Genomic DNA, 25000 nt, shown 5'->3' with positions numbered 1-25000 from the left:
CATGTTCATTGGCTGATAGGAAGGGTGCGGTGGATACTAGAAAGCTGATTAGCTAACTAAAATCTCAATAGAAGGTGCGTATATAAAAACGACAGACAACAATAAAATTTGCGCATAAGCCTGAAGAATCCTAGAGTGGATGAAACGCGGAATATTCAGTGAAGCTTAATCGTCATATATATTTTATAAATTACTTACCAGCTCTACCTACGTATTGAGCACTTTTGAAGTAAATACTTAAAGTTTACGCATAAATTTATACTTTCGTATATTAATTATATGCGAGTAAATGAAGTAATTATATATACAGGGTGTCCACAAAGTCTGGCTACATTATGTAGCCAGACTTTGTGGAAGAATCCTGTAGATTATGTAGCCAGACTTTGTGGGCACCCTGTATATACCACACACACACACACACACACACACACATACACACACACACACACACACACACGTATATATATATATATATATATATATATATATATATATTTCTCCAAAACCTTTAGTCCTAATTGAAGAGAGACGAAAAATTGCTGCTACGAGGGGCGTGCAATAAGTAATGACCCTTGCCCACTTCCCATAGAAGTAGAGCAACGAAACTTGGCACAGTTATTAATCTTTCGCTACATAGGAACCACCCAGAGTTATGCATTTCTCCTATCGTTTGGTGCAGCTCTGGATACCGTTTTTGTAGAACACCCCAGGTTGGTCCTCCAACCACGACGTAACTTCAGAAATCAAGGCTGCATCATCTGGGAAACGCTTTCCTTTCAAAAACAACTTAATGGCTGGGAAGAGGTGAAAGTCAGAGAGTGCAAGGTTAGGAGAGTAGGGAGTAGGGGAGAATTTCATAACCACACGCCCCTGCTTCTGATCTGGCGACATGCGAGTTTTGGACTGGAGCGTTGTCCTGCAGGAGGAGGGTACCTTTGCTGATATTGCCCCGCCTTTTGATTTTGATAGCTTCCCTAAATTTCCTCAAAAGTGAAGCATAATAGGTTCCTGTAATTGTGATACCATTTGCAAGGAAATCTGTCATCACTACCCCGTCCTGGTCCCAGCAGACTGTGAGCATGACCTTGCCAGCGGAGGGCTGCACCCTTGCCTTCTTTGGAGGTGGTGAGTCCAAGTGCTTCCACTGCATTGACTGGGCTTTGGTCGCTGGATCATAGTGATGGGCCCAGGTTTCATCCTTTGTAATCAGTCTTTTGAAAAACTTTGACTCATCTTCTTGGTACATCTCTAAATTCATCCTCGAGCACTCGACGCGTTCTCGCTTCTGGAATGGTGTGAGCAACCTGGGAATCCATACAATGATAGTTTCCACAGACACTGTACTAATCTTGACATCTGGGACTATTTGGCGATTAGTAATGCGCCGATCTTCCAAAATGGCAGAAGGCGAGCGACTCGTTCTGGGAGCTGTTTCCACAGACTTCCGGCCATGTTTGAATTCAAGATGCCAGCGTTTTACAAGGTCATATGGTTGGACATTATCATCATAAGTTTCTTTCATTTCATCAAAACTCTCCTGTGGTGTGTGTCCTTTCAAATACAAAAAACCGGATCACTGCTCGACATTCAACAGGCTCTATGTTACTCCTAACTCAGTTCAAACACCTGTAAAACAGAAACCACAATTAGTTCAGTACTGTAATTTGCCACATAACCCGTAGAGATATAAATCATTGCACATGCAAAATTTCAGCTAGATCCGACAACTGGAAGTGGGTCAGGGGCATTACTTATTGCACACCCCATCATATGATTTAAAATGATCTGGAATAACAGCAAGGAGAGACTTGCTTCTAAATATTTCTCATGTTATATCCCCCTGTTTTGGAAATTGGATACGATTATGAATATCTCCAGTATCAAACAATACTTATACACTGTAAAATTTACTTTATGTATGAAAACCAAGAGGAGAGATATAACATATTAGAATATTGTGAATCAAGTCTCCCCTAGCTGTTATTTCAGATCATTTGAAACTATAGCAGCAAACTTTTGGTTTCACCTTTATCAAAGCAAGGTGTTTTCAGGAAATGTCAGATATTTTGTGATTCATATACAAAACTAAGAAAACAAATGACAATAATTTAAGCATTTTATGGCGGTAAAAACATACCAAGAATAGGTTCTAGATGATGAATAATCTCTTTAGTATGCGACTTTAAGGGCAAATGCCACATAGTCTACTACAAAATTAAGGTCATTACCTTTCCAACGAGCCATTCCTTTGTTAAATTATGATCAATTGTCGCTGAGATTTCGAATTTATAAAATTGCCATATATATATATATATATATATATATATATATATATATATATATATATATATATATATATAGTGGCCTTGCATGGCTACAGGGGAGAAATCAAAGCAAAAAGTCCAAAACAAAATTTATTCCAAAGCAGCAAAACTAAAGCTAGCCTGCTAGAACACACCAACTCATTTAGCGCCTCGCCCATGCTTGCAACGAGTTTGGTCTGGCAAGAAAACCAATGTCATGGCTCAAGATATCAGCAACGTTCCCTGCATATCCATTGGCGATCACAACACTGGAGGTGGTGAACGAATTCACCTATCTAGGCTCCACTCAATAATAATTTTCAAATCCTCTCACTGGATGCTGAGCTAACCATCCGCATCGGGAAAGCAACAGCTATGGCCTGTCTGACCAAGAGAGCGTGGAATAACAATATGCTGACGATAAACACAAAGATGAGGATATATCAAGCCTATGTCCTCAGCATTTTACTCTACTGCAGTGAGACATGGACCCTCTATAAACATCAAGAGCGCAGACTAAGCGCCTTTCATCTGCGCAATATAAGAAAAGTCTTAGGCATTACATGGCAGGACCGCGTTCCGAACAAAGACGTTCTTGCCAAAGCAAATCTTCCAGAGACATTTGCGATGACTAGGGCACGTCGTTCGCATGCAGGATGGCCAAATCCCCAAAAACGTATGGCGAGCTGCCAGCCGGTAGCAGACCATCCGGTAGACCACTCTTCTGATTTAATGATGTGTGCAAAAGAGACTTAAAATCCGTTGGCCTCAAATCCTGCAGACTGTGACTCCTGTAGGGTCAAAGTCAAGAAAGTGTCCAGTTGAGCGAGGAGAGAAGAAATAAAAAGTGGGAGGAGAGGAGAGGCAAGAGCAAAAACACATTAGCATCAGCAGCAGCATCGGTAGAGCATGGCAGAGGGTATCCTTGCAGGAAGTGCAACAGAATCTGCCCCGCTCCCGCATCAATCTGCCCAGTCACAGCAACAGCTGCCACCACTCATGACAACCTTCAGGTGCGATTCTCTATCGTCTATCTAGACGGAAGGACGCCAACAACCAATCAAACCTAAACGTATATTCCATGAACAAAGTTTCTTTCTTAGAACAGCACGCCTGTGGAACTCTCTTCCACTTTCTCGCTTTCCAGCTGACTACAATATGAATAAGAATGGAGTACTGTTGCTACAACTAGGCAGCAGCTGCTAGAAAGACCTTATCCCGTCTTGACAGAGTTCAAAACAAACTTCAAAGCCTAGTGGGTGATGCCATTTTCTCTTCCCTGTAACCTCTTTTTCTCACAGAAGAGACGCTGCGAGTCTGTCTCTGCTTTATCGTTATTTTCATGACAAGTGCTCGTCTGTGCTCCAAACTTTCACGAGAAACACTCGTCTAGCTGAAAACACTATCAATTATTACCCCCACTCTTTGTCCGTGCCTAAACCTAAACGTAGATCCCATGAACAAAGCTTTTTTTTTTCTTAGATTTGCACGCCTGTGGAACTCTCTTCTATTTGCCTGCTTTCTTACTGACTATAATATGGTCGCTTTCAAGTCCAATGAAAACAAGTTCTTGATGAGCCATCCCCCTTAAGTAATTGAATTAACCAAATTTCCATTACTAACAATTACTACGACATCGTCCCATTGACAAGTGTACGCTTATTAAACCTTATCATCGAGTGGCCTCTGGGCCTTGATAAGTGGTGGCTCTTTTGTAAAAAAATATGTGCATAGTAGTTCTCCGAGTTCAGCTTCCTTTTAAAAAGGTTAGTGACACTTTGATATCATGTTACACATCTATAAGAGTTTTTACATATATCTAAATAGCAAAGTGAATAAAATATCTATCTAGGTTGGTATTAAAATAAAGTCTTCTTACTATGACAACGTTTATATGTGACAAATTCTTAAACTTACGAGGGTGAGTCACGGAAAGGAAATAAAAGAACTCTCATATCTAAGAACGACACTAGACTGTTTTTCTGTTATCCGAAACTGTTTACCCGAATTTAACGCGTTATATAAGCACTCAGGTCTCTTGAAATCTCGCAGAACGAGAAGTTAGGTGTATACGATGGGCTTCATTGAATCTATTCACTAGTGGTCTTCGGTTTTCAGATAGAAACACAGGTGTTAAATTCGTTTACATCACTAGCTTTATCTTTACAAGAAAACATTGTAAGCAACGACGCCATTTTGTTGCAAGCCTTAAACATATTTTCTTCCCCCCTTTAATCTTCGGTAAGATAATTCTGACATATCATATAATTCTTATCATAACATTTTAACCTTGACAATGCTGGATAGTGATATATATATATATATATATATATATATATATATATATATATATATATATATATGTATATATTAATTACATTTTCACTCAAACAAGGTACAGTGCCAGTTTGAAGAAAGGGTCTACTATCAGGCACATGAGTTGCAGGGATACTATGAAGGGAGTTGAGCAGCAAGATGTCCGTTAACATTGCAGGCTTACTTACATCTAAGGATTTCTACTGTATAAGGGGCGGGACTTTGCTGCTTGTCGGGTTTGTCGGGGGTATTTACGTCGAGGGAATACAAAGGGCTAGTAAGTCGTTGAAGAATTTACCATTCAAATGCTTGTAAAACAGGCAGAGGGATGCTACATTTCGTCGATGGGACAGAGGTCGAAGCTAGGATACAGTTCAAAACCTATCAGGTCTTTTGAACCCTGTCCAGGAGTGAGAGACTAGTAGCAGATTCATCATCCAAATGTGACAATAAAACTCCATACGTGGGCGAATGGTGGCCTTGTAGAGGTACAGGATACTTTCAGGCGTAAGTAACTTTCTAGCACGGTAGAGAGAGCCCATTTTCCTCGCAGTTGTCTTGGCAATGCTCTAGATGTATCCATTCCAACTCATGTTCCCTGTAAACGTTAAGCCAAGGAGTTTGAAATAATTACTTTCAGGTAATGTATCTTTAATTATAACTATTGGGAGATTGAGAATTGTAATTATTGAAGAAAACAAACTTATATTTATATATTAATCAATATCAGTCTCAGTAAATTTATGGCTTAAGAACGCATTTCTTTGACACTCCGTGAATTAAGGAAACTTAAGTATATCTTATTTGAGTATCGTGTAGAACAATAGATTAATGTAAGTATATTTTTACGGTCTTTAATGTTCATTCTTACACACACACACACACACACACACACACACACACACACACACACACACACACACACACACACACACACAATCTGAAGCTATTGCTTTCCAGAGTTAAGTAATCAATGAAGTTTAAGGAGGTTAATACAAGAGTGCTCAATACCGAAGTAGAGCAGGGTATACTCTTTATTTGTTTTACATAAGCAGTAATGTGTTGCTACATAGTCATGAGCATGTTTCGGTCAGCTACTTACTAGTAACTAGAGACCTCTTCAGGCGATACAGCTTATACGAAAGCACGTTTACTTTCGTATAAACTGTACAGCACGAAGAGGTCTCTAGTTACTAGTAACTAGCTGACTGAAATATGCTCATGACTGTGTAGCAACATATTACTGCATATGTAAAAAATAAAGAGTATATATATATATAATTACATTTATGTATTTTTCAACACTATTTTTTAAATAATAAATAATAGAAAGAATAGTAAAAGGAACGATGATCGGAGGCAAATTGAGTTTGATTTATTTGATTTCTCGTCAGGTCAAATACCCCGAAAGATCCGTTTCATATTAGGTACAACACGCTCATGTCTGGACGAAGATAAATAATTAGTCCGTTTCCTTTCCCTCTCCTCGTTATTGCCGGAGGCGTAGAACAAGAACAGGCTTGGTTCATTTGTGTCATGTCTCGCCCGAAGACAAGACACGAGTTTTTCGAGCCAAGAGGCCAAGCCTAACAAAGAGAACAACTTTATCGAATGAAGCTCAAATGAGAAGATGGATTAGAAGATGGAAGAAATAATGACGTGTAGAAATAGGGGGAAGGGGATGCGAAATAAATTGAAGTGAAATGAGAAATTAAAGAAGCATAGTTCATTCTCGACATGCGTTCATTTATTTTGTGCGCTTAGCAATAGAAATCGCGTTAGAACTTCAACGTTACAGCAAACAAATGCTATTTTAATCTTAAGCGTAACAAGTAAAAGAATATGCTATTTGAATCACGCAATAGAAAATGTGATTTTAAACTTAAGTGTGACACGTAATAGAATGTGATTTTAAACTTAAGTGTGACACGCAATAGAAAATGTTATTTTAAACTTAAGTGTGACACGCAATAGAATGTTATTTTAAACTTAAGTGTGACACGCAATAGAAAATGTTATTTAAATTCAAGTGTGACACGTAATAGAAAATGTTATTTTAAATTTAAGTGTTTAGAAAGTGTGTTAAAATAATAGAAAATGTTATTTCCAATTGAACAAAGACACGCAATATATAATGTTATTTCAAAATTAAGTGCGACACGAAATAGGATCTGTGATTTTAAACTTGAGTTAGACAAGAAAAAGAAAATTTGATTTCCAACCTGAGTGTGGCAGGTGATAGAAAATGTGATTTTAAACTTGAGTTAGACAAGAAAAAGAAAATTTGATTTCCAACCTGAGTGTGGCAGGTGATAGAAAAAGTGATTTCAGACTTGAGTTAGACAAGAAAAAGAAAATGATATTTCCAACTTAAGTGTGACACGCAATAGATAATGTGATTTCCAACTTAAGTGTGATAGGCAATAGAAAATGCTATTTCAAACTTAAGACAGACATATAATGGTATTTTTAATTTAAACTTCAGGTAAAATATTATTTCACACTTAAGCTTTACTGGTCAAAGAAAAGTATATGTCTAACTTGTGTGCAACAGGCTAAAATTCTATTTCACACTTAAGCCTGATAGACCAAACAATGCTATTTCAAACTTATGTTTGACAAAACAGAAAAAAAGTTTGAATGACCAAGAATGCAATTTAAAACTTAACGGACTAATTTGAAAGGATTTTTATACCACTTATCAAGGCCTACAGCCATTCGACGAAAAAGCTAAACGGGATTGTTCAATTGTTGATCTCTGCAGGACGAAATCCATATTAATTGTCATTAAGAAGATTGCTTTTGAGGAAGTGGTGGCCAACTTCTTGATTTATAACGTATTGAAACAACGTCCTCATAACGCACAGAGAATGACAAGTACTAAAATGCAAAAGTATTCTTAAATACTGGGCAGATTGACGGGTTTTCCTTTTACGACCGAGTAAACACATTTGTAATAATAGGAGATAGTAACCGTTTTAATTTTTTTAGTTTTTGTGAATATAATGTTAGCAGAAGATATATGGATATCGCTTAAAGTATTTAGTCATAAGAAGAAATTATGAAGGTAGATTGTTCTGATCGCAAAAAGTGATATCTGATGTAGAGTTCTTTGCGAAAATTTTATTGATAAAATGCTAAAGATAACACATTTGGTCCGTTATTGATGGTTAGAAAATAGGTCTTACACATGTTTCTGATTGTTGTTCATTTAAAACTCTTAGGGACGAAGCCTATGTGAAACCACACAAGATTTAATGGATTAGACATAAGTCTCTTTCGCGTTTTCTATGACCATTTCACAGAGATTACAGATAATTGTGGAAACATTTTAAGTTTTAGATAACTCTGTTCGCAAAAATCAATTTTAAAAAATCTAAACAAAAAAGTTCGTTGATGTCAGTTGTAAAAAAGTTTTTATAATTCTCGTAGTAATTCAAGAAATAATTTTTATTTTGTTCTTAAATTTCATAATAATTTTTGGCTGAAATGACTGAGAACTATTGAATGATGGCAATAAAATAGTCGAATGATAGCAATAAAATAGTTCACCTAACTTAAACTTTTTTTTTACATGGGAGTCACCACTTATCAAGGCCCGAATGTCACTCAGGGATAAGAGTTATTGCGTGTACAGTAATCAATGAGATAGTATTGTATTAATCATTAGTATTGGGGGTTTTGATAGAGTGTCTTACTTAAGGGGGCGGTTTGTCAGGAGTTTGTTTATGTTGGACTTGAAGACGTCCAAGTTCTAGTTAGGTGGGAAACAGGCAAGCGGCAGAGAGTTCCACTGGCGTGCAGTTCTAAGAAAGAAGCTTTGCTCATGGAATCTACGTTTGGATTTGGGCACAGATAAAGAGTGGGGAAAATTGTTGACAGTAGTTTCAGCCAGACGGGTGTTTCTCGCGAAAGATTGGCGGGGGGGGGGACGAGGGATTCAGTAGTGAGATATCTTCTGGAGCGGTAGAAGGATCCCACCATTTTCCCAGCGTCCCTGGCAATGATTTGATGTACGTGTTCCATTTCAGATATGGAGTAAAGGTCAAGCCCAGAAGCTTGTAAAAACAAGGAGTCTCCCCAAAGCGAGAGCCATCCATTTCAATTGATGCCAGATGGGGATCAGAGCGTTGATAATGTAAAGATAGAAGCTTGGTTTTGGATGCATTAAAAGTGACCAGCCACCTCTTCCCCCATTGTACCACGCGCTCAAGATCAGAGGAGAGAGAATTAGAGAGAACTTTGTCATTTACAGCCTTTGATCTGTTTCCATAGATGGTCGTGTCATCAGCATAGATGTCAACGAATGATTTAAGTATGTGTTTTGGGAGATCATTGATGTAGATCAGGAAGAGAGTTGGGCCCAGGATGGACCCCTGGGGGACTCCAGCATTAATAATGTGGGCCTCTGATTTCTGCCCATCAACTTCGAGTTAAATCATTATTATAATTAATGTTTATTAAGAAAAACGCAAATTAATATCTTAGACTAAATCCGTTAGGATTAAAATATTGTATCCACAATAATGACTCGGTAATATAGTCTTTCGTTTTTCCTTAATCAAATTTTAAAAGTCTTTACAATAACTTGAACTTAATCATCAATAGCATAACATGTTTATAAAATAAACACATAGATTATTAAAATTAAACAGATGTTTCCACAAGCATAAACTTAATCCTCAATAACAGACTATTTTTTATAAAAAAACACATAGACTTTTATATAAAATATTTCCATCAACTCAAATTAAATTTCCAATAGCATAGCGTGTTCATAAAATAAACACATATATTTTTTAAATAAAAATATTTTTTAAATAAAAAAAAATCTTTCGACCAACATGAACTTAATTTTCAGTAGCATACCAATGTTTATAAAACAAACACATAGATTTTCTAAAATTCATTTTTTTTCACCAACTTAATCATTTAAACACATAAACTTTTATATTGAATCTTTCCACCAATTTGAACTTAAGCTTGAGATAACAAAGAAAATGCAAATTGAAAATTTTCTCTGCCAGACGGAAGATAATTGCATTTTTATAACATATAACATCATTCAAATCTCAGCTCGTCGACTGATATGCAACAAAAATTAACACTAACCCTCATAGTATCATCTACCAATGTTAGATTATGCTGTAATCAGAAGAATGATAACACTTTGATTTATAAAAACATACATCGGTTTTATTGTGAATGTTTGTGTTAGCGGCAGCGAAGTGGAAAAGGATAGTTCCGTTTGGTTTGGGTGTTGACTGACGACGTGCATTGAAATCCGATCCCCTTCGTTGTTTGTCAAAACAAACAAGTAGCCTCAATTCCATTCAAGTATCTTATTTCATCAATTCGCTGTAACCTTTTCAAATGCTCCTCTTACGTTTGTTTGCATTACAGCACGTTCAATAACCAGGACGAATCATTCTCATTGTTTTATGTTTCCGATTCATTTGAAGAGATTTGAATAAAAAAAACTATCCCCGCAGTTTCAAATTGTAATCCCCACCTCATTATCACACAAAAATTGATTGGCAGAAAACTGAACGCCATAATTTATGGAAAATTGCATTTCTTGGATAATCCAACAAAACCTCTAAACCAAACACGCATTGCTATTGTCTTATTTAGTATAGTTTTTTATATTGAAAAAACAACACACTACAAGAGTGCTATATAAAACAGAAGCCTGGCAAATCAAGAAAAATGCAATTTTAAATGTAAGCATGAAAGTCTAAAAAATACTATTGAAACCTAAGGGGTACACATGACAAAGCGTTCTATTTAAAACTAAAACCTAATAAACCGTGTCAAAGTTTATTTTATCTTAGAAAATGCTATTTTAAACTTAAGCTTGACAAGTTTAAGAGAATACTATTTAAAACTTAAGCTTGACAATTCTCATGTAATATTTTTAAAATTAAGCCTTACGAATCTTAGAAAATGCTACTTTAAACTTAAGATTGACAAATCTTCGAAAATATTATTTTCAACTTGAGCATATGAGGCCAGAAAAAATTTAATCAAAAAATAATTTCCAGCTCATTTGAGGCTCAACGATCTCAAGGCAACATTCAAGAGACTTCCAGCCGATTTTAAACCAATTGCAACTGTTATAACGAAAAAAGACAAACCCATAACTTTCAGTGAATTTAAAGTGGCATTGCGTAGCTATGAATATATTTATCGGATGCTTGTGGACTTTAACAATATTATGAAGTTCAAAAATGCTTCTAAAAAATCGACACAAGTAAATTACGCATCTCACCGCAATGTTTTTGAAAAGATTTGATTGACAAAGTAAACGTAATAAACAGACACTCGAGCCAATCCAACCAAAATTCTAGACACATACATAGCTGTTGTCATATACAATGCTTTTCTTTAAAATATAAAGATTCACAGAAAAATCTCATTGTTTTCGTGTTCGTCTACAATTGTAGAAGCGTTTTTAACTTGAATAAAGAAAAAGATAAAAAGATAAAACGAAGGATAAAAAGAAATATGAGAGAACGTCAAGCAAATGCAAAAATTGAAAATTTGCAAGAAATAAGCAAAAATTGAAAAAAAAAAGAAGAATAGGAAAATAAAAAAAATCTGAAAAGATAGAAAATACTAAGAAAAACATAAAAAGAATGAAAACTTGTGACAAAACGAAAGAAAAACGCTGAAAAAAAGAGATTAAATAAGAAAAAGTGAAGAAAAAGTGAAGACATGAAGAATTTTAAAAAGAAGAAAAATAATGAAATAGATACAGTTAAGCGAAATAAAAATAATGTAAAATGTATGAAAGAAAATAAGGAAATATAAAATTAAAAAACAGAAAACAAACAAAAATTTATTAAAAAAATAAAAACAACTTAAGAAAAATAACTTCTCCCGTTAATGTGTTGCTAGAAAAATAAGAAGAGGGTGAAAAACGATCAAAATACGAAAACAGAACAAATAACTCAAATGAAAAGAAAGGAAAGCAAACCGGATGTCTTTCGTCTTTCGAAGTTTTATTTCGGTTAGTGCCAAATTCTATTGGAAGATGAAGTTCTTCTCTTCAAGTCACCATTGTTCACAGAATTTGAATTTGGCCAGTGACAGAATTTCGTTGCCGTCCAATTTGGAAAGCTTCCAAAAAAACGCCACGCCCTTCTTTCATTTCATCTAAGACTGAGCATTGTGATATCACGGTCGAACTAAAACACCGGAAATCTGTTTTTGTTGTTGCAAGCGACCAACGAGTTCCAATCAGAGCACATTTTCCTTACCCCCCCCCAGAATTCGATTCAATATTGAGAGCTCAACGACGCATTTATTTTTAGAAACAACAAAAGTTGAGAACGAGGGAGAGGACACACACACACACACACACACACACACACACACACACACACACACACACACACACACACACACACACACATATATATATATATATATATATATATATATATATATATATATAACTCTACTTTTGGAAGCCACATCAGTTTTGCTGCCTTTATTCACTTATTTTGTCCTTTAGTCCTCACATTCCATGAGAGATGTTTTCTTACAAAGAGGGAATAATTGCTATTTTGTTGGTAGAAATTTATTAATCTAATACTTATAGCTAGTTTTTGATCTTGAAGTAGTATATATATATATATATATATATATATATATTATATACATATAACATCAAGTGGCTTTCTGCGTTGTCTGAATTTTCATAAAATCCACTGATTGGTCGAACACGATCATGTGCAAAGTTCAAGCAATTTTTTTCCCAGTACATTTTTTTAAGAGTCCTACCTTGCTCCAAATATAAATAACATTTTATTGGGTAAAGAATGAAACTATTATCCGCCCCCCCAAAAAAAACAAACAAACAAACAAACAAAAACAACCACACATCGAAATATTCATTATCTTTTATATAAATTAAAGTTATTTCAACGAATATAGATATGCATCTGCTGCATCATTGATTCAAACCAATTCTAGATTCGTGGTTTTTTCTAAATATACGTTTTTCCGTTCGTTTTCAATAACCATTTTTTTCTGGTTCGTAATCTTCTCTTTAGATATGCATCTATACAGAAAGTCGGAGGAAGTTTCGCTCTTATGCTCAGATCTACTTCCACTGCCACAGAGAAGCCTTCTTCATTTGGACGTTATTATTCCTTTTTAATTTTATTACTATTGCTCGTTAGCTGTTTAACATTTTCAAAGTAAATATGAAATACTCATTTCATTTATACTATCTTTAGTAAATTGATTTTCTATTCAAAAACATTTTTTATATTCTTGATAAATTAGCCATTATTTAATCTTCAACTGCCTTTAGAATGACCAGCCACTTCACATTCTCATACTCTTTGTATGGGAATGTGAAGTGACTGTATTCTAAAAGTAGTTACACTAGGTTCAACCTTGAAATTACCAGTCAGTTTTGAGAAAAACACAAAGGGTCGCAACAAGAAAGAGATGTCGTCCAAGATAGCTTACAACAGTTGGTGAGAAAAACATGAATTTAATACTGAAATATTAAGCGCATTCGCCGTATATTTGGGATCGACAATAGAATCAGCACCGTTATCGTCTACCTTTTTCCATTTTCGTTTTACTATTGACACGCGGACTTAATATTAGTAGTAGGATATAAAGAAACACAGTGATTTTGTTTTATGCAGAATTCATCACTGTTTCAAACGTAATTAGCATAACCATCTCCTTTCTAAGGGAGGCAGGTTTATTGCCTTCCATCTTACGGGTTCAATGCAAATGTTCCAACAGGACAGAGCAGGGCATCTGCAGTTAAAGTCTCTTAGACTATGAAGGAAGTTTCACGATCAAAGAGGTTTTTAGCATTAATTAGAATTCATTGCAGCTTCGAGGGTAACAGGAGAAAATCTATCCAAACTTTATCACCTCATCTCGAAGCGCTCTTAGCAGCGAAGACATGCAGGTTGTGCTTATATCCTCTCCTAAAAATATAAAAATCTTGAAACTTTAGGAATATTTAATAATTCATATCTAATTCCTATTAAAATTTCAAAAAAAGTATATAAATATACTTAACTTAGATAGAATACTAGACTAATACTCGTCTCAATTAGGTTAAGATTAATTCTATAAACAAAACAGTTTTACGCTCCTTTTTATTAGTCTACGGAGATAAAAATCAGGACATAATATTTATCTCTACAATCCTTATTCCGATTTTGGTCGAAATTCATTATTTGATTTTGATTCTTGATAAGCTTAATATTTTAAACTTAAACTGAAGGGGTCTTAAGAAGCACTTAAAGTTCAAGAAATCTTACATAATTGGGGTCTAATTACCATGAATAAAATTTAATGCAAATAGAAAATATCTAAATTAATATTAATTGTTAAAATTTCACAAAAAAAATCATTTTTCACGAAAAGCTTATACTCCCTACTTACTACATCTGGAAAAGTCTTCTCAATTATTAAATCATTTCTTTCTGATAGGTTCATAAGAGTAGTAGTTGAGGGGCAAAAATCAGAAGCTCACAGTATTAATGCCGGTGTCCCTCAGGGATCCATCCTGGGCCCAACTCTTTTCCTGATCTACATTAATGATCTTCCAAATCATATCCTTACATCATTTGTAGACATTTATGCTGACGACACTACCATTTATGGTACCACATCTAAGACAGTAAACGACCAAGTTCTCTCCAATTCTCTCTCCTCTGATCTTGAGCACGTAGTACAATGGGGAAAGGAGTGGCTGGTTACTTTTAATGCATCTAAAACCAAGCTTCTCTCTTTACATCATCAACATTCTAATCCACATTTGTCATCAATTGAAATGAATGGCTCTCGTCTTCAGGAGGCCTCAAGTTTTGACAAGCTTCTGGGCTTGACCATTACTCCTGATCTTAAATGGAACACGTATATCAAATCTGTTGCCAAGGCCGCTGGAAAAATGGTGGGATCTTTCTATCGATCCAGTAGATATCTCACTGCTGATGCTATTCTCTACCTATATAAGAGCCAGGTACGTCCAAGGATGGAATACTGTTGCCACATCTGGGCAGGAGCTGCTAGAAAGGACTTGTCCTGCCTTGATAGAGTTCAAAATAGACTTCGTAGCCTCGTAGGAGATGTCCTTTTCTCCTCCTTGCAACCTCTATCTCACAGAAGAGATGTTGCGAGTTTGTCTCTGATGTATCGTTATTTTCATGGAAAGTGTTCAACTGAGCTTCAATCTTTGGTCCCCCCTCGCCAAACTTTCACAAGAAACACTCGTCTAGCTGTAAACACTATCAATAATTTCCCCCACTCTTTATCTGTGGCTAAACCTAAACGTAGATTCCATGAACAAAGCTTCTTTCTTAGAACTGCACGCCTGTGGAATTGTCTTCCGTTTTCCTGCTTTCCGGCTGACTACAATATGGTTGTGTTCAAGTCTAAAGTAAATAAGTTCTTGATGAGCCGTTCCATATAAGTTATTAAATTTACCAAATTTTCATTACTAATGATTACTATATTGACCAATTTCTACTGTACACTCTTTAACCCTTATCCTTGAGTGGCCTCTGGGCCTTGATAATGTGGTGATGCCTTTGTAAAAAAAAAAAAAAAAAAAAAAACTCCCTATGTATCTTTTTACGTCAAAATAAGTTAAACTAAATACGCCCCACATGTGTCCCCTTTCGCCTGTCAGCTTTGTTTTCTAATTCACACTGACCTATTAATTAGTTTAGGAATAAATTTTGCATATACAAATATATAAGCATATACACATCCCTAATTTATATATACAGACAGACAGACAGACAGACAGACACACGCACACACACGCACACACACACACACGCACACACACACAAATATGTGTCAATTAATAAAAAATAAAGGAACATACCAAATAGTTGCATATAAACTAGAGCAAATAATACAAAATAATGTTTCTAATTATGAAAAAAAAGAAAAGAAATTAGACTATAAATATAAATGATTATAATACTATGAATATTCCATATTGTGAATGTAATTCTTCCTCTTTAGGTAATAACTAGCAGGGTACCCGATGTTGCCTGGGTCCACAAATAATAGATAGAAGAAATGAAGTTCTGTTTGAACACACCTGTTATACTAAGAATATTGAGAACTCTTTCATTACTATATGTCAATTCTCGTCACGGACAACGTCGATACTCCGCCCCTATCAGTGTATATGGAAGGGAATTTGGTAACTGTAGTTAAATGTAACAATTTCAAAAACAAAAGATACTGTAATCTATATATATATATATATATATATATATATATATATATATATATATATATACATATCTATCTATCTATATATATATATATATATATATATATATATACATATCTATCTATCTATCTATATATATATATAACAGTGAAAGTGTGTGTGTGTGTGTCTGTGTATATTTCCCTACGCAATAACTTTGTCAATTTTAAACCTACAGATTCAAAATTTAATATACAGGCTACTGAGATTGTGGAAAATCGATGTGATTGGTTTTTGGACAGAAATTTGGCGATTAAAGTGTCAAAGTTCAACAATTTGACCTTTGAGAACTCTACCAAACTCCTCCGACAATTTTGGGTCTAAACACGGTAAATTTTAGATATAGATTCCTTGGACATGAATCTAACTTAATAAATTGATTTGATCCCTAAACAATAAATGTTAAGCGGTCATAATAGGGGTCAAAGTTTAAAAAAATTGACCGTTTTTTTTTGTTTTGGTCGGCATACACCTCAAAACATCCGGGCAACGCCGGGCACATATGCTAGTATATATATATAAAAGTGAAAGTGTCTGTGTGTGTGTGTGTATGTCTGCGTGTCTGTGTACATTTCTCTACACAATAACTCTGTCAATTTTAAGTCTACTCACTCGAAATTTGATATACAGGGTACTGAGATTTGGGAAAATCGATGTGATTGGTTTTCGGACAGAAATTTGGCGATTAAAGGGCCAAAGTTCAACGATTGGACATTTGAGAACTCTACCAAACTCCTCCTAAAATATTGCGTCTTAATACGTGAAATTTTAGATATAGATTCCTTGGACATGAATCTAACTTAATAACTTGATTTGAGCCCTAAACAATAAATGTTAAGGGGTCATAATAGCGGTCAAAGTTTAAAAAAATTTACCGTTTTTTTTGTTTTGCTCAGCATACACCTCCAAACATCCGGGCAATGCCGGGCACCCATGCTAGTATTACATAAAAACGGACAAAATCACGAAAACGCCCACAAATAGAAGTTCGTGATTATCTCCCCACCAGCTACTTCGGCAGATAAAAAGCTTTTCAGAGGATATTGCGTACTTTTTATGACTTTATAACAGTTTAATCAAATTTCTTAAATGCTGTCTCAGTCTAGAAAAATTTTTCTTTATGGTCCGTTGCAACAGCCGTGTTACTTTACAGTTAGTAAATTTCATTTTAAAAATAAAAATAAACTTAAAAATAAGAAACTGAAAATAATTTAATTTTAAAGATAACAACAAAAAAAAGAAGAAATTTTTAAAACCAAAATAAATGTTTCTATGTTTTAAAGATGATTACTTATTACTTATTGTGTTTTTAAAAAGAAAAGAAATTACCCTTGCTAAGCGTGAACCCCCAAAACTAAGCACGTAAGCGAACACGCTATATATGAGGCCAAAATCCTAACAACGTTATGACGTTTCAAATTTATCGTTTTAATGAAAGTACATATCATAGCATTCACACATGCGTGTAATGTAATTGTTAAGAAAGCTTTACGGTAAAAAAAAAACTTCAAATTAAAGCAAACTGATATTAATTCAATAAAATAAAATACGCATCAAGTGCGCTTGAAAGCCAAATTACAACGCTAGATTACGAAAAGAAACAAACATTTTACTTGTTTGAAATTAATTAAATATTTCAAATAAAATCAACGCTTCTATAACGGAACTCACACCCATGATGTTAATCTCGCGTAGCCAACGCACTGTTCTAACATTTCAAAATACAACCGCTGAGAGACAACGCGCGGATCTTTAACAACTGATTTTTCTTTCTGCAACTTTACAACATGGCAAGAAAGAGTAAGAGAAACAAAAGAAAGGAAAAAAAGATGTACAAAATAATGAGGATGGAATTTGGCTCCCAAATATATTTAACTTATAAATTTCAAGCAAGTAAAATATTTGTTTATTTTCGTAATATTACGTTGTAATTTGGCTTTCAAGCGCAATTGATGTGCATTTTATTTTATTCAATTTAAATCAACGCTTCTATAACGGAACTCACATCGCTGACGTGAAATTAATTCAATTTTAAAAATAACAAAATAAAAATATTTTTTTTTTTACTACACTTGCAAATTATTTTTGTATCAGTTTGTTAAAAAGCCCACTGATGTCGGCCCACTGCTATGAATTCGAAAAAAGTATCAATCAGTTACGATGTAAAAAAGCACACACACAAAAAAAAACTGATTTACGTAGCTCTTGAAATAAAAAAAATGATTTTTGTTTTTAATTTAATTAACCGCCGATTCAAAAATTTCCAAATAAATAATACAAAGTATAAAACAAAAATAATAAAAAATCCTTTTGTTTAAATAAATAAAAAAAAAACACCCGCTGTAAGGCGAGTGCAAACCTAACAACTAATCGTTAACCCAATTGGCTATGGCGACTGCCAAAACTAACTTTGCAAATTTTTGTATTTAACGCATGCGAGAGACAAAATATGTTCAAGCATGCGGAAATGTTCACACCGTTGAGAAGGAGACGATTTTACGTGACTCTCCTATCAGATTTTGCAGTTGTTCCTTTATATATGAGATGAGATAGAACATGTAATCTAAACATAGTTGAAAATTCTAAATGAAGACACATCCCCAGTAAAGGTTCAAATTATAGAGAAGTTAGTTATAAAACTAGATAGTTTTATAATGTCAATGACACAAAATAAATTATTACAATCTATATTTAACGCATAGAATGTTTGATAAAATAAACTATTTCCCCCTTTTGAATAGTTCACATGTCACATAAACCTAATACATGGCCTCTCTATATTTTACGGGAGAATTATATCTGGATTTCTGAGAATAGCGCTCTTTAACTTAAAATTAATAGATTTTATACCTCCATTCTCTAGCATAATGATAAGCATAATTAAACAATGTCGTGATTAAGTAAAATACTTATACGAGTAAATAAAGCATTTGATCAGTATCCTGGTGATATTAAATCACATCTAACTAATCATAATCATAATAGAAGAAATCCAAAAATCTAAACAATAGGGTAAAATATCACGTGTATATGTTTATACACTTTTTAATTTTTAATATATTTTAAATCTATATGATTATAAAACTCAGATGACCTTGTAACGAGTGATGTAACCCACTTTCCGGTTTTCGACATCTGATTGCGCGCATAAACATTAACCCATAACAACGTAAACAAATAAACACAAATCGCTTCTTTAGCAGATTTTGACCTGCGCACTGAAATATTAACGTTATTATTTCGAAATTATTATTTAATCTGGGAAGAGTGGGGGTGTTTTGTAACTATTCTTTATTACAACTATACTGTCGCTATTTTCTTACAACTAAACAACTTTAACCCGTTGACAAACATAAGAACAATTGCAAAGCCAAGACTACTACTACTACTACTACTACTACTACTACTACTACTATCTATCTATCTATCTATCTATCTATCCGACCCCTTTCCTTCCTCCCTTCCTTCTTTTTTATTTTTTGTTTACATTTCTAGATACAAAATAGTTGTGTGAGAACGGTGAATTTGTTGACACATTTAATAATCTGTTTCAATATTAGTTTTATTTTATTTTATTTATTTAGGTTTTATTTTTTTGCTTCAGGTTTTATTAATTATTTTTTTTAGATTTTAAGTTTCTATAACTTGGTTGAAGTATTTCAATATGGGTTTTTCATTCTTATATTTCTCATCGATAGGTTCATGTGCGTTTTTGCTGCTAAATGACTTTTGTCGGCGTTCGATTCGTAGGAAAATAATGTTTAATTTTCAGTTTTTGAGCGATTATTCGTGAAAATAGGTAACTTTACACGAATAGGGAGGATTTTTTTTTTCATGTTCGAGTGATCCGTCCGTGATTTTTCATTTTAATATACTTTCATAGAAATGTTTCTGTTATGTCAAAAAACAAACAAACTATTTTCTTTACGTCACAAGTGTCACGCTCATAGATGAATTCCATAGCTAATATAACATACTGACCCAACGGGTCACGGGTAGCCTAGTAACTTATAAGTATGAAAATGTTATGGCATAATAATGATTTAAATATATACATAAAATATTATTAATATCAAAGAAGATGGGGCGATAAGTAGTATATAAGATTCATCCGAACAATATAAATACAACAGCTGTGTAAATAACAAACACTTTCTTTGTTAAGGTGCAAGGACGAAAGAAAAATTTAAATAACATGCATATGTATGCCTAATAAATCTTAAGCAAAAAACAAAAAAAAAAAAATAAAACAAAAACAAAAAACAACACAAAACAAAAAAAAATAAAAACAAAAGAGAAACTGGATCCAACATTCGGAACATTTTTATTCTTGTGTTAAAGAGATGTAGCGTTTGATCAACACTGCTGGGGAGCTATGGTTGAACTTACTGTTTTGTTTTAAAATCCCCGAAACAGTGTTTTATGGTTAACAACTAATGATCCCTGAAATAACATTAGGACCAATGTGAATTCGTGGAAGCAAATTGATTCAGAAATCGCAAGAAAATAATTGACTTACTAATAAAGTAATATTCCAACGAAAGTCTGAAAAAATTATTATGTAGTTTTAAAGATTGAAAAACTCCCAAGACTATCTATCTATTTCTCTCTCTCTCTCTCTCTCTCTCTCTCTATCTATATATATATATATATATATATATATATATATGTATATGTATATACATATGTGTATGATGTATGTGTGTGCGAGAATAATTTATTTTATGTAAGTATGCATTTTCCTAATTCGCGATAAATTTCTTTTGATATGAATAACTATAAATAATAGTGTATACGTTGCATCCGAAAATCATTTATAAACAAATAATACGTTATTCGTTATCTCATAGCGCAATTTAACAATATATAAGCAGTAAATATCCACATTATTAATTAAAGCTACCCGGACTAAAATATTACAACAACTAGACTATAAAAAGATTTTCAATTTCAGAATCTATCTACATCTTACATAGGCAAACCCCTTTTAACAAATTTCATCAGTAATTCAAGTCACGATCAATCAAGAGTATATACACTTAAATAAATAAATTCCCATCAATAAATCGATAATAGAATCAATAAAATATGTTGCGCTTAAAATTTGATCTGCAACAACTTCAGTTATGACATTTCATTACATTAAGAAATGACGAATAAATGCAACCATGTTACAGTTTCCACATTGCATAACAGTAAGGTAAATACAGAAATCAGTGTCTTCCCAAAGAAACAGAAGATATATATCTCTAAGAAATATATATATATATATATATATATATATATATATATATATATATATATATATATGTCTCTAAGAAATTTACTATCAGCATCTTGTCACTATTGTGAGCATCGAGCAATATCTGATGAGCTCCCAGAATCCAAACCTTAACATCAAGAAACAAAAATCAGCAGAACAACCTCTATCACAAAACGAACGAAAAATTTTAGACAAGACTACCTCTGCGCCCCATGTTTAAAAGGAGGTGTCCTCTATAGTATCAGATCTGACGGAATGGTTAGTTGAGAGTATAGACCGATTCATACCCTCGAAAATGTTCCAGCAAAAACCTAATTACCAGCCGTGGTTCTCTCCAGAATGTGCTGCTGCCACTGCGCACAGAAACCACGTTTTCCATTGCTTCCAACATAATAGATGTACTGAGACTAAAGCAGCTTTCATGACTGCCAACGACTACTGTAAAAAAGTAATAAAGAACGCAAGAGAGCTGTATGCTCAGCCCGTTAAGTCCAAAGTAGCTAAGCAGCGGCTTGGTTCCCACCAGTTTTGGAAAATAGCAAACAGAATCCTGAACAGAAGCGTGTGCTCTATCCAAACTATCATCAATGGACCTGAGGTAATCTGGTCAGCATCAAACAAAACCAAACTCTTTGCTAAGAACTTTTCAGCTTATTCTAACCTTTGCGACCAAGGCCGCCAACCGCCAATATTTCCTCTAATATCAAATAGCTGTACGTGATGTTGCCAAGTTAATCAAAAACCTTTATTCCAGTAAAGCAACCGGCCCTGACGGTATTCCAATTATAGTACTAAAAAAACTTTAACCAGAACTAGCGACCATACTTGCAAAACTGTTTAAACGTTGTCTTAAGGAGAATTGCTTCCCATCACCCTGGAAAATCTCATCAGTATTCCCTGTATTTAAGAATTTAGGTGATCGGTCATATCCCTTTCAGTACAGGCCAATAAGTCTCCTGTGCGTCATGAATAAGTTGCTGAAATTTATGTTAAATAGAGAAGTAATCAACCATCTCAACAAAAATTATCTTCTTAGTGACATGCAATATGGTTTCCATTCTGCTAGATCTACAGCAGATGTGCTTAGTTATATCACATAGGATTAGCAAATCTCTCGACGGAGGCTACCTTTCTAGGGCAATTGCTCTTGAAAAGGTCTTTGATAGAGTATGGCATAAAGGTTTACTTCACAAGATCTCCAGCTAGGGTATAGCTGGAAATGTCTTCTCAATTATTAAATCATTTCTCTCTGATAGGTTCATAAGAATAGTGGTTGATGGGCAGAAATCAGGAGCTCACAATATTAATGCTGGAGTTCCTCAGGAGTCCATCCTGGGCCCAACTCTCTTCCTGATCTATATTAATGATCTTCCAAATCACATTCTTACATCATTCGTAGGCATTTATGCTGATGACACTACTATCTATGGCAACAAATCTAAGACCATAAATGACCAAGTTCTCTCCGATTCTCTCTCCTTTGATATTAAGTGGTACAATGGGGAAAGAGGTGGCTTGTTACTTGTAATGCATATAAAAACAGGGATTTATCTTTACATCATCAACGGTCTGATCCCCATCTGACATCAGTTGAAATGAATAGCTCTCGTCTTGGAGAGGCGTCATGTTTTGACAAGCTTCTGGGCTTGACTTTTACTCCTGATCTGAAATCGAACACATACATTAAACCTGTTGCAAAGGCCTCTGGAAAAATCGTGGTGTCCTTCTATCGATCCAGTAGATATCTCACTACTAATGCAATTCTCCATCTATATAATAGCCAGGTACGCCCAAGGATGGATTACTGTTGCTACATCTGGGCAAGAGCTGCTAGAAAGGACTTATCCTTCTTTGATAATAATAATAATATAAAAAAAATAAAAATAGACTTCGTAGCCTCGTAGGAGATGTTCTTTTCACTTCTATGCAACCTCTTTCTCACAGAAGAGATTTTGCGAGTTTGTCTCTGCTTTATCGTTATTTTCATGGCAAGTGCTCGACTGAGCTTCAATCTATGGTCCCCCTCCACAAGCTTTCACAAGAAACACCCGTCTAGGAGAAAACACTATCAATAATTTCCCCCACTCTTTATCCGTGCCTAAACCTAAACGTAATTCCATGAACAAAGCTTCTTTCTTAGAACTGCACGCCTATGGAATTGTCTTCCGTTTTCCTACTTTCCAACTGACTACAATATGGTTGTCTTCAAGTCTAATGTAAACAAGTGTTTAATGAGCTGTTCCACTTCAGTTAACAAATTTACCGAATTTCCATTACTAACGATTACTTTCTTGTCTAATTGTCTACTGTACACTCTTTAAACCTTCTCCACGAGTGGCCTCTTGGCCTGAATAAGTGGTGATGCCTTTGTAAAAAATGTCTTACAAATGAAACAAAATAACAAAACAAATCTGCTACAGAAATGACACAAAAGTATGCCAAGACCTATTACAAAAAGAATTGGAGAATGAGCCTAGTATTTTATTGTTTGTTATTACTAAGGACTATGTAATTATGGAAGGCTCTACAGACTGGCTATAAAAAAGGATCGCTGTACTTTTATTATAATTGCTGAGAATTGATGACTGATGCTGTTAAGAAGATGAGTGATCTCAGTAATGACAACAAATGCAGGTTCTGCTACACAGAAGTAGAGAATATAAGCTACACTGAGATCAGGAGATGATTATTAGATAAATACGAAGAAAAACGTGTTGACCACATAACATGTAATTATAAGTAATTGTAATATCATGCGACACAATGGAGTCTGTAAATATTTCCACTGCATCATTTGTTATACGTACCTAGAAAACATAATGATATCAGACAAGAAGGAGAACGACGCAACTTAGTAGAAATTAGTGCCCCCAACGATGCTGGGTCAAACAGAGCTGAGGATAAAGATAACGAAATACCAAGGCTTTATGTACGACATGAAAACAAATCTATATATCTCTAAAAGTGAATGTTTCTGTGTACCTGTGTGTGTGTGTATGTGTACATTTCCCTACGCAATAACTCTGTCAATTTTTAGTCTACAGAATCGAAATTTGATATACAGGATACTGAGATTTGGGAAAATCGATGTGATTGGTTTTCGGACAGAAATTTTGCTGTTAAGGGGTCAAAGTTCAACAATTTGACCTTTGAGAACTCTACCAAACTCCTCCTACAATTTTGGATCTAAACACGTGAAATTTTAGATATAGATTCCTTGGACATGGATCTAACTTAATAACTTGATTTGAGCCCAACACAATAAATGTTAAGGGGTCATAATAGGGGTCAAAGTTAAAAAAAATTGACCGTTTTTTTTTGCTCAGCGCTCAGCATATACCCCCCAACATCCGGGCAACGCCGAGCAACACCAGGTACTCATGTTAGTAGCCTCTAAAGAAGAACCTCCATCATTCCAGTAATTATAGAAGCAACCCGACTCATAGAAAAGAAATTTCAACAACTAACTGACAAATATACCCGGTTAAATAAATGCAAGAGAGATAGAAACAATTATATTTAAAGAGACAGCTGTAATATATTTATTATTATTAGACGAAGGTACCACTTGGTACGCGTATGTTACGTGAGTTCTTATTATTAAAGATACGAGTCTTATTATAAGTGATGTTGTATCTTAGAGAGAGATGCTTATCTTAGAGAGAGAGAGATGTTCTTGTAAGAGAGATTTATTAAGAGGGCTGTTGAAAGACTCAGAGAGATTTTTCGTTTATAAGAGATTGTTCATGTTATTACGATTCCTATATTTTAAATGTTCATTCCTTAGACGTGTAGAAGAAGAAAGCTCTTAGAATGATGAGATAGTGTTCAGACGGTCTTAGT

Source organism: Euprymna scolopes, chromosome 5 (assembly GCF_053919585.1).
Source record: "Euprymna scolopes isolate OS-2025 chromosome 5, ASM5391958v1, whole genome shotgun sequence".
NCBI lineage: Eukaryota > Metazoa > Mollusca > Cephalopoda > Sepiida > Sepiolidae > Euprymna > Euprymna scolopes.
The sequence above is the reverse complement of the archived record's forward strand: the minus strand, read 5'-3'. Positions refer to the sequence as shown.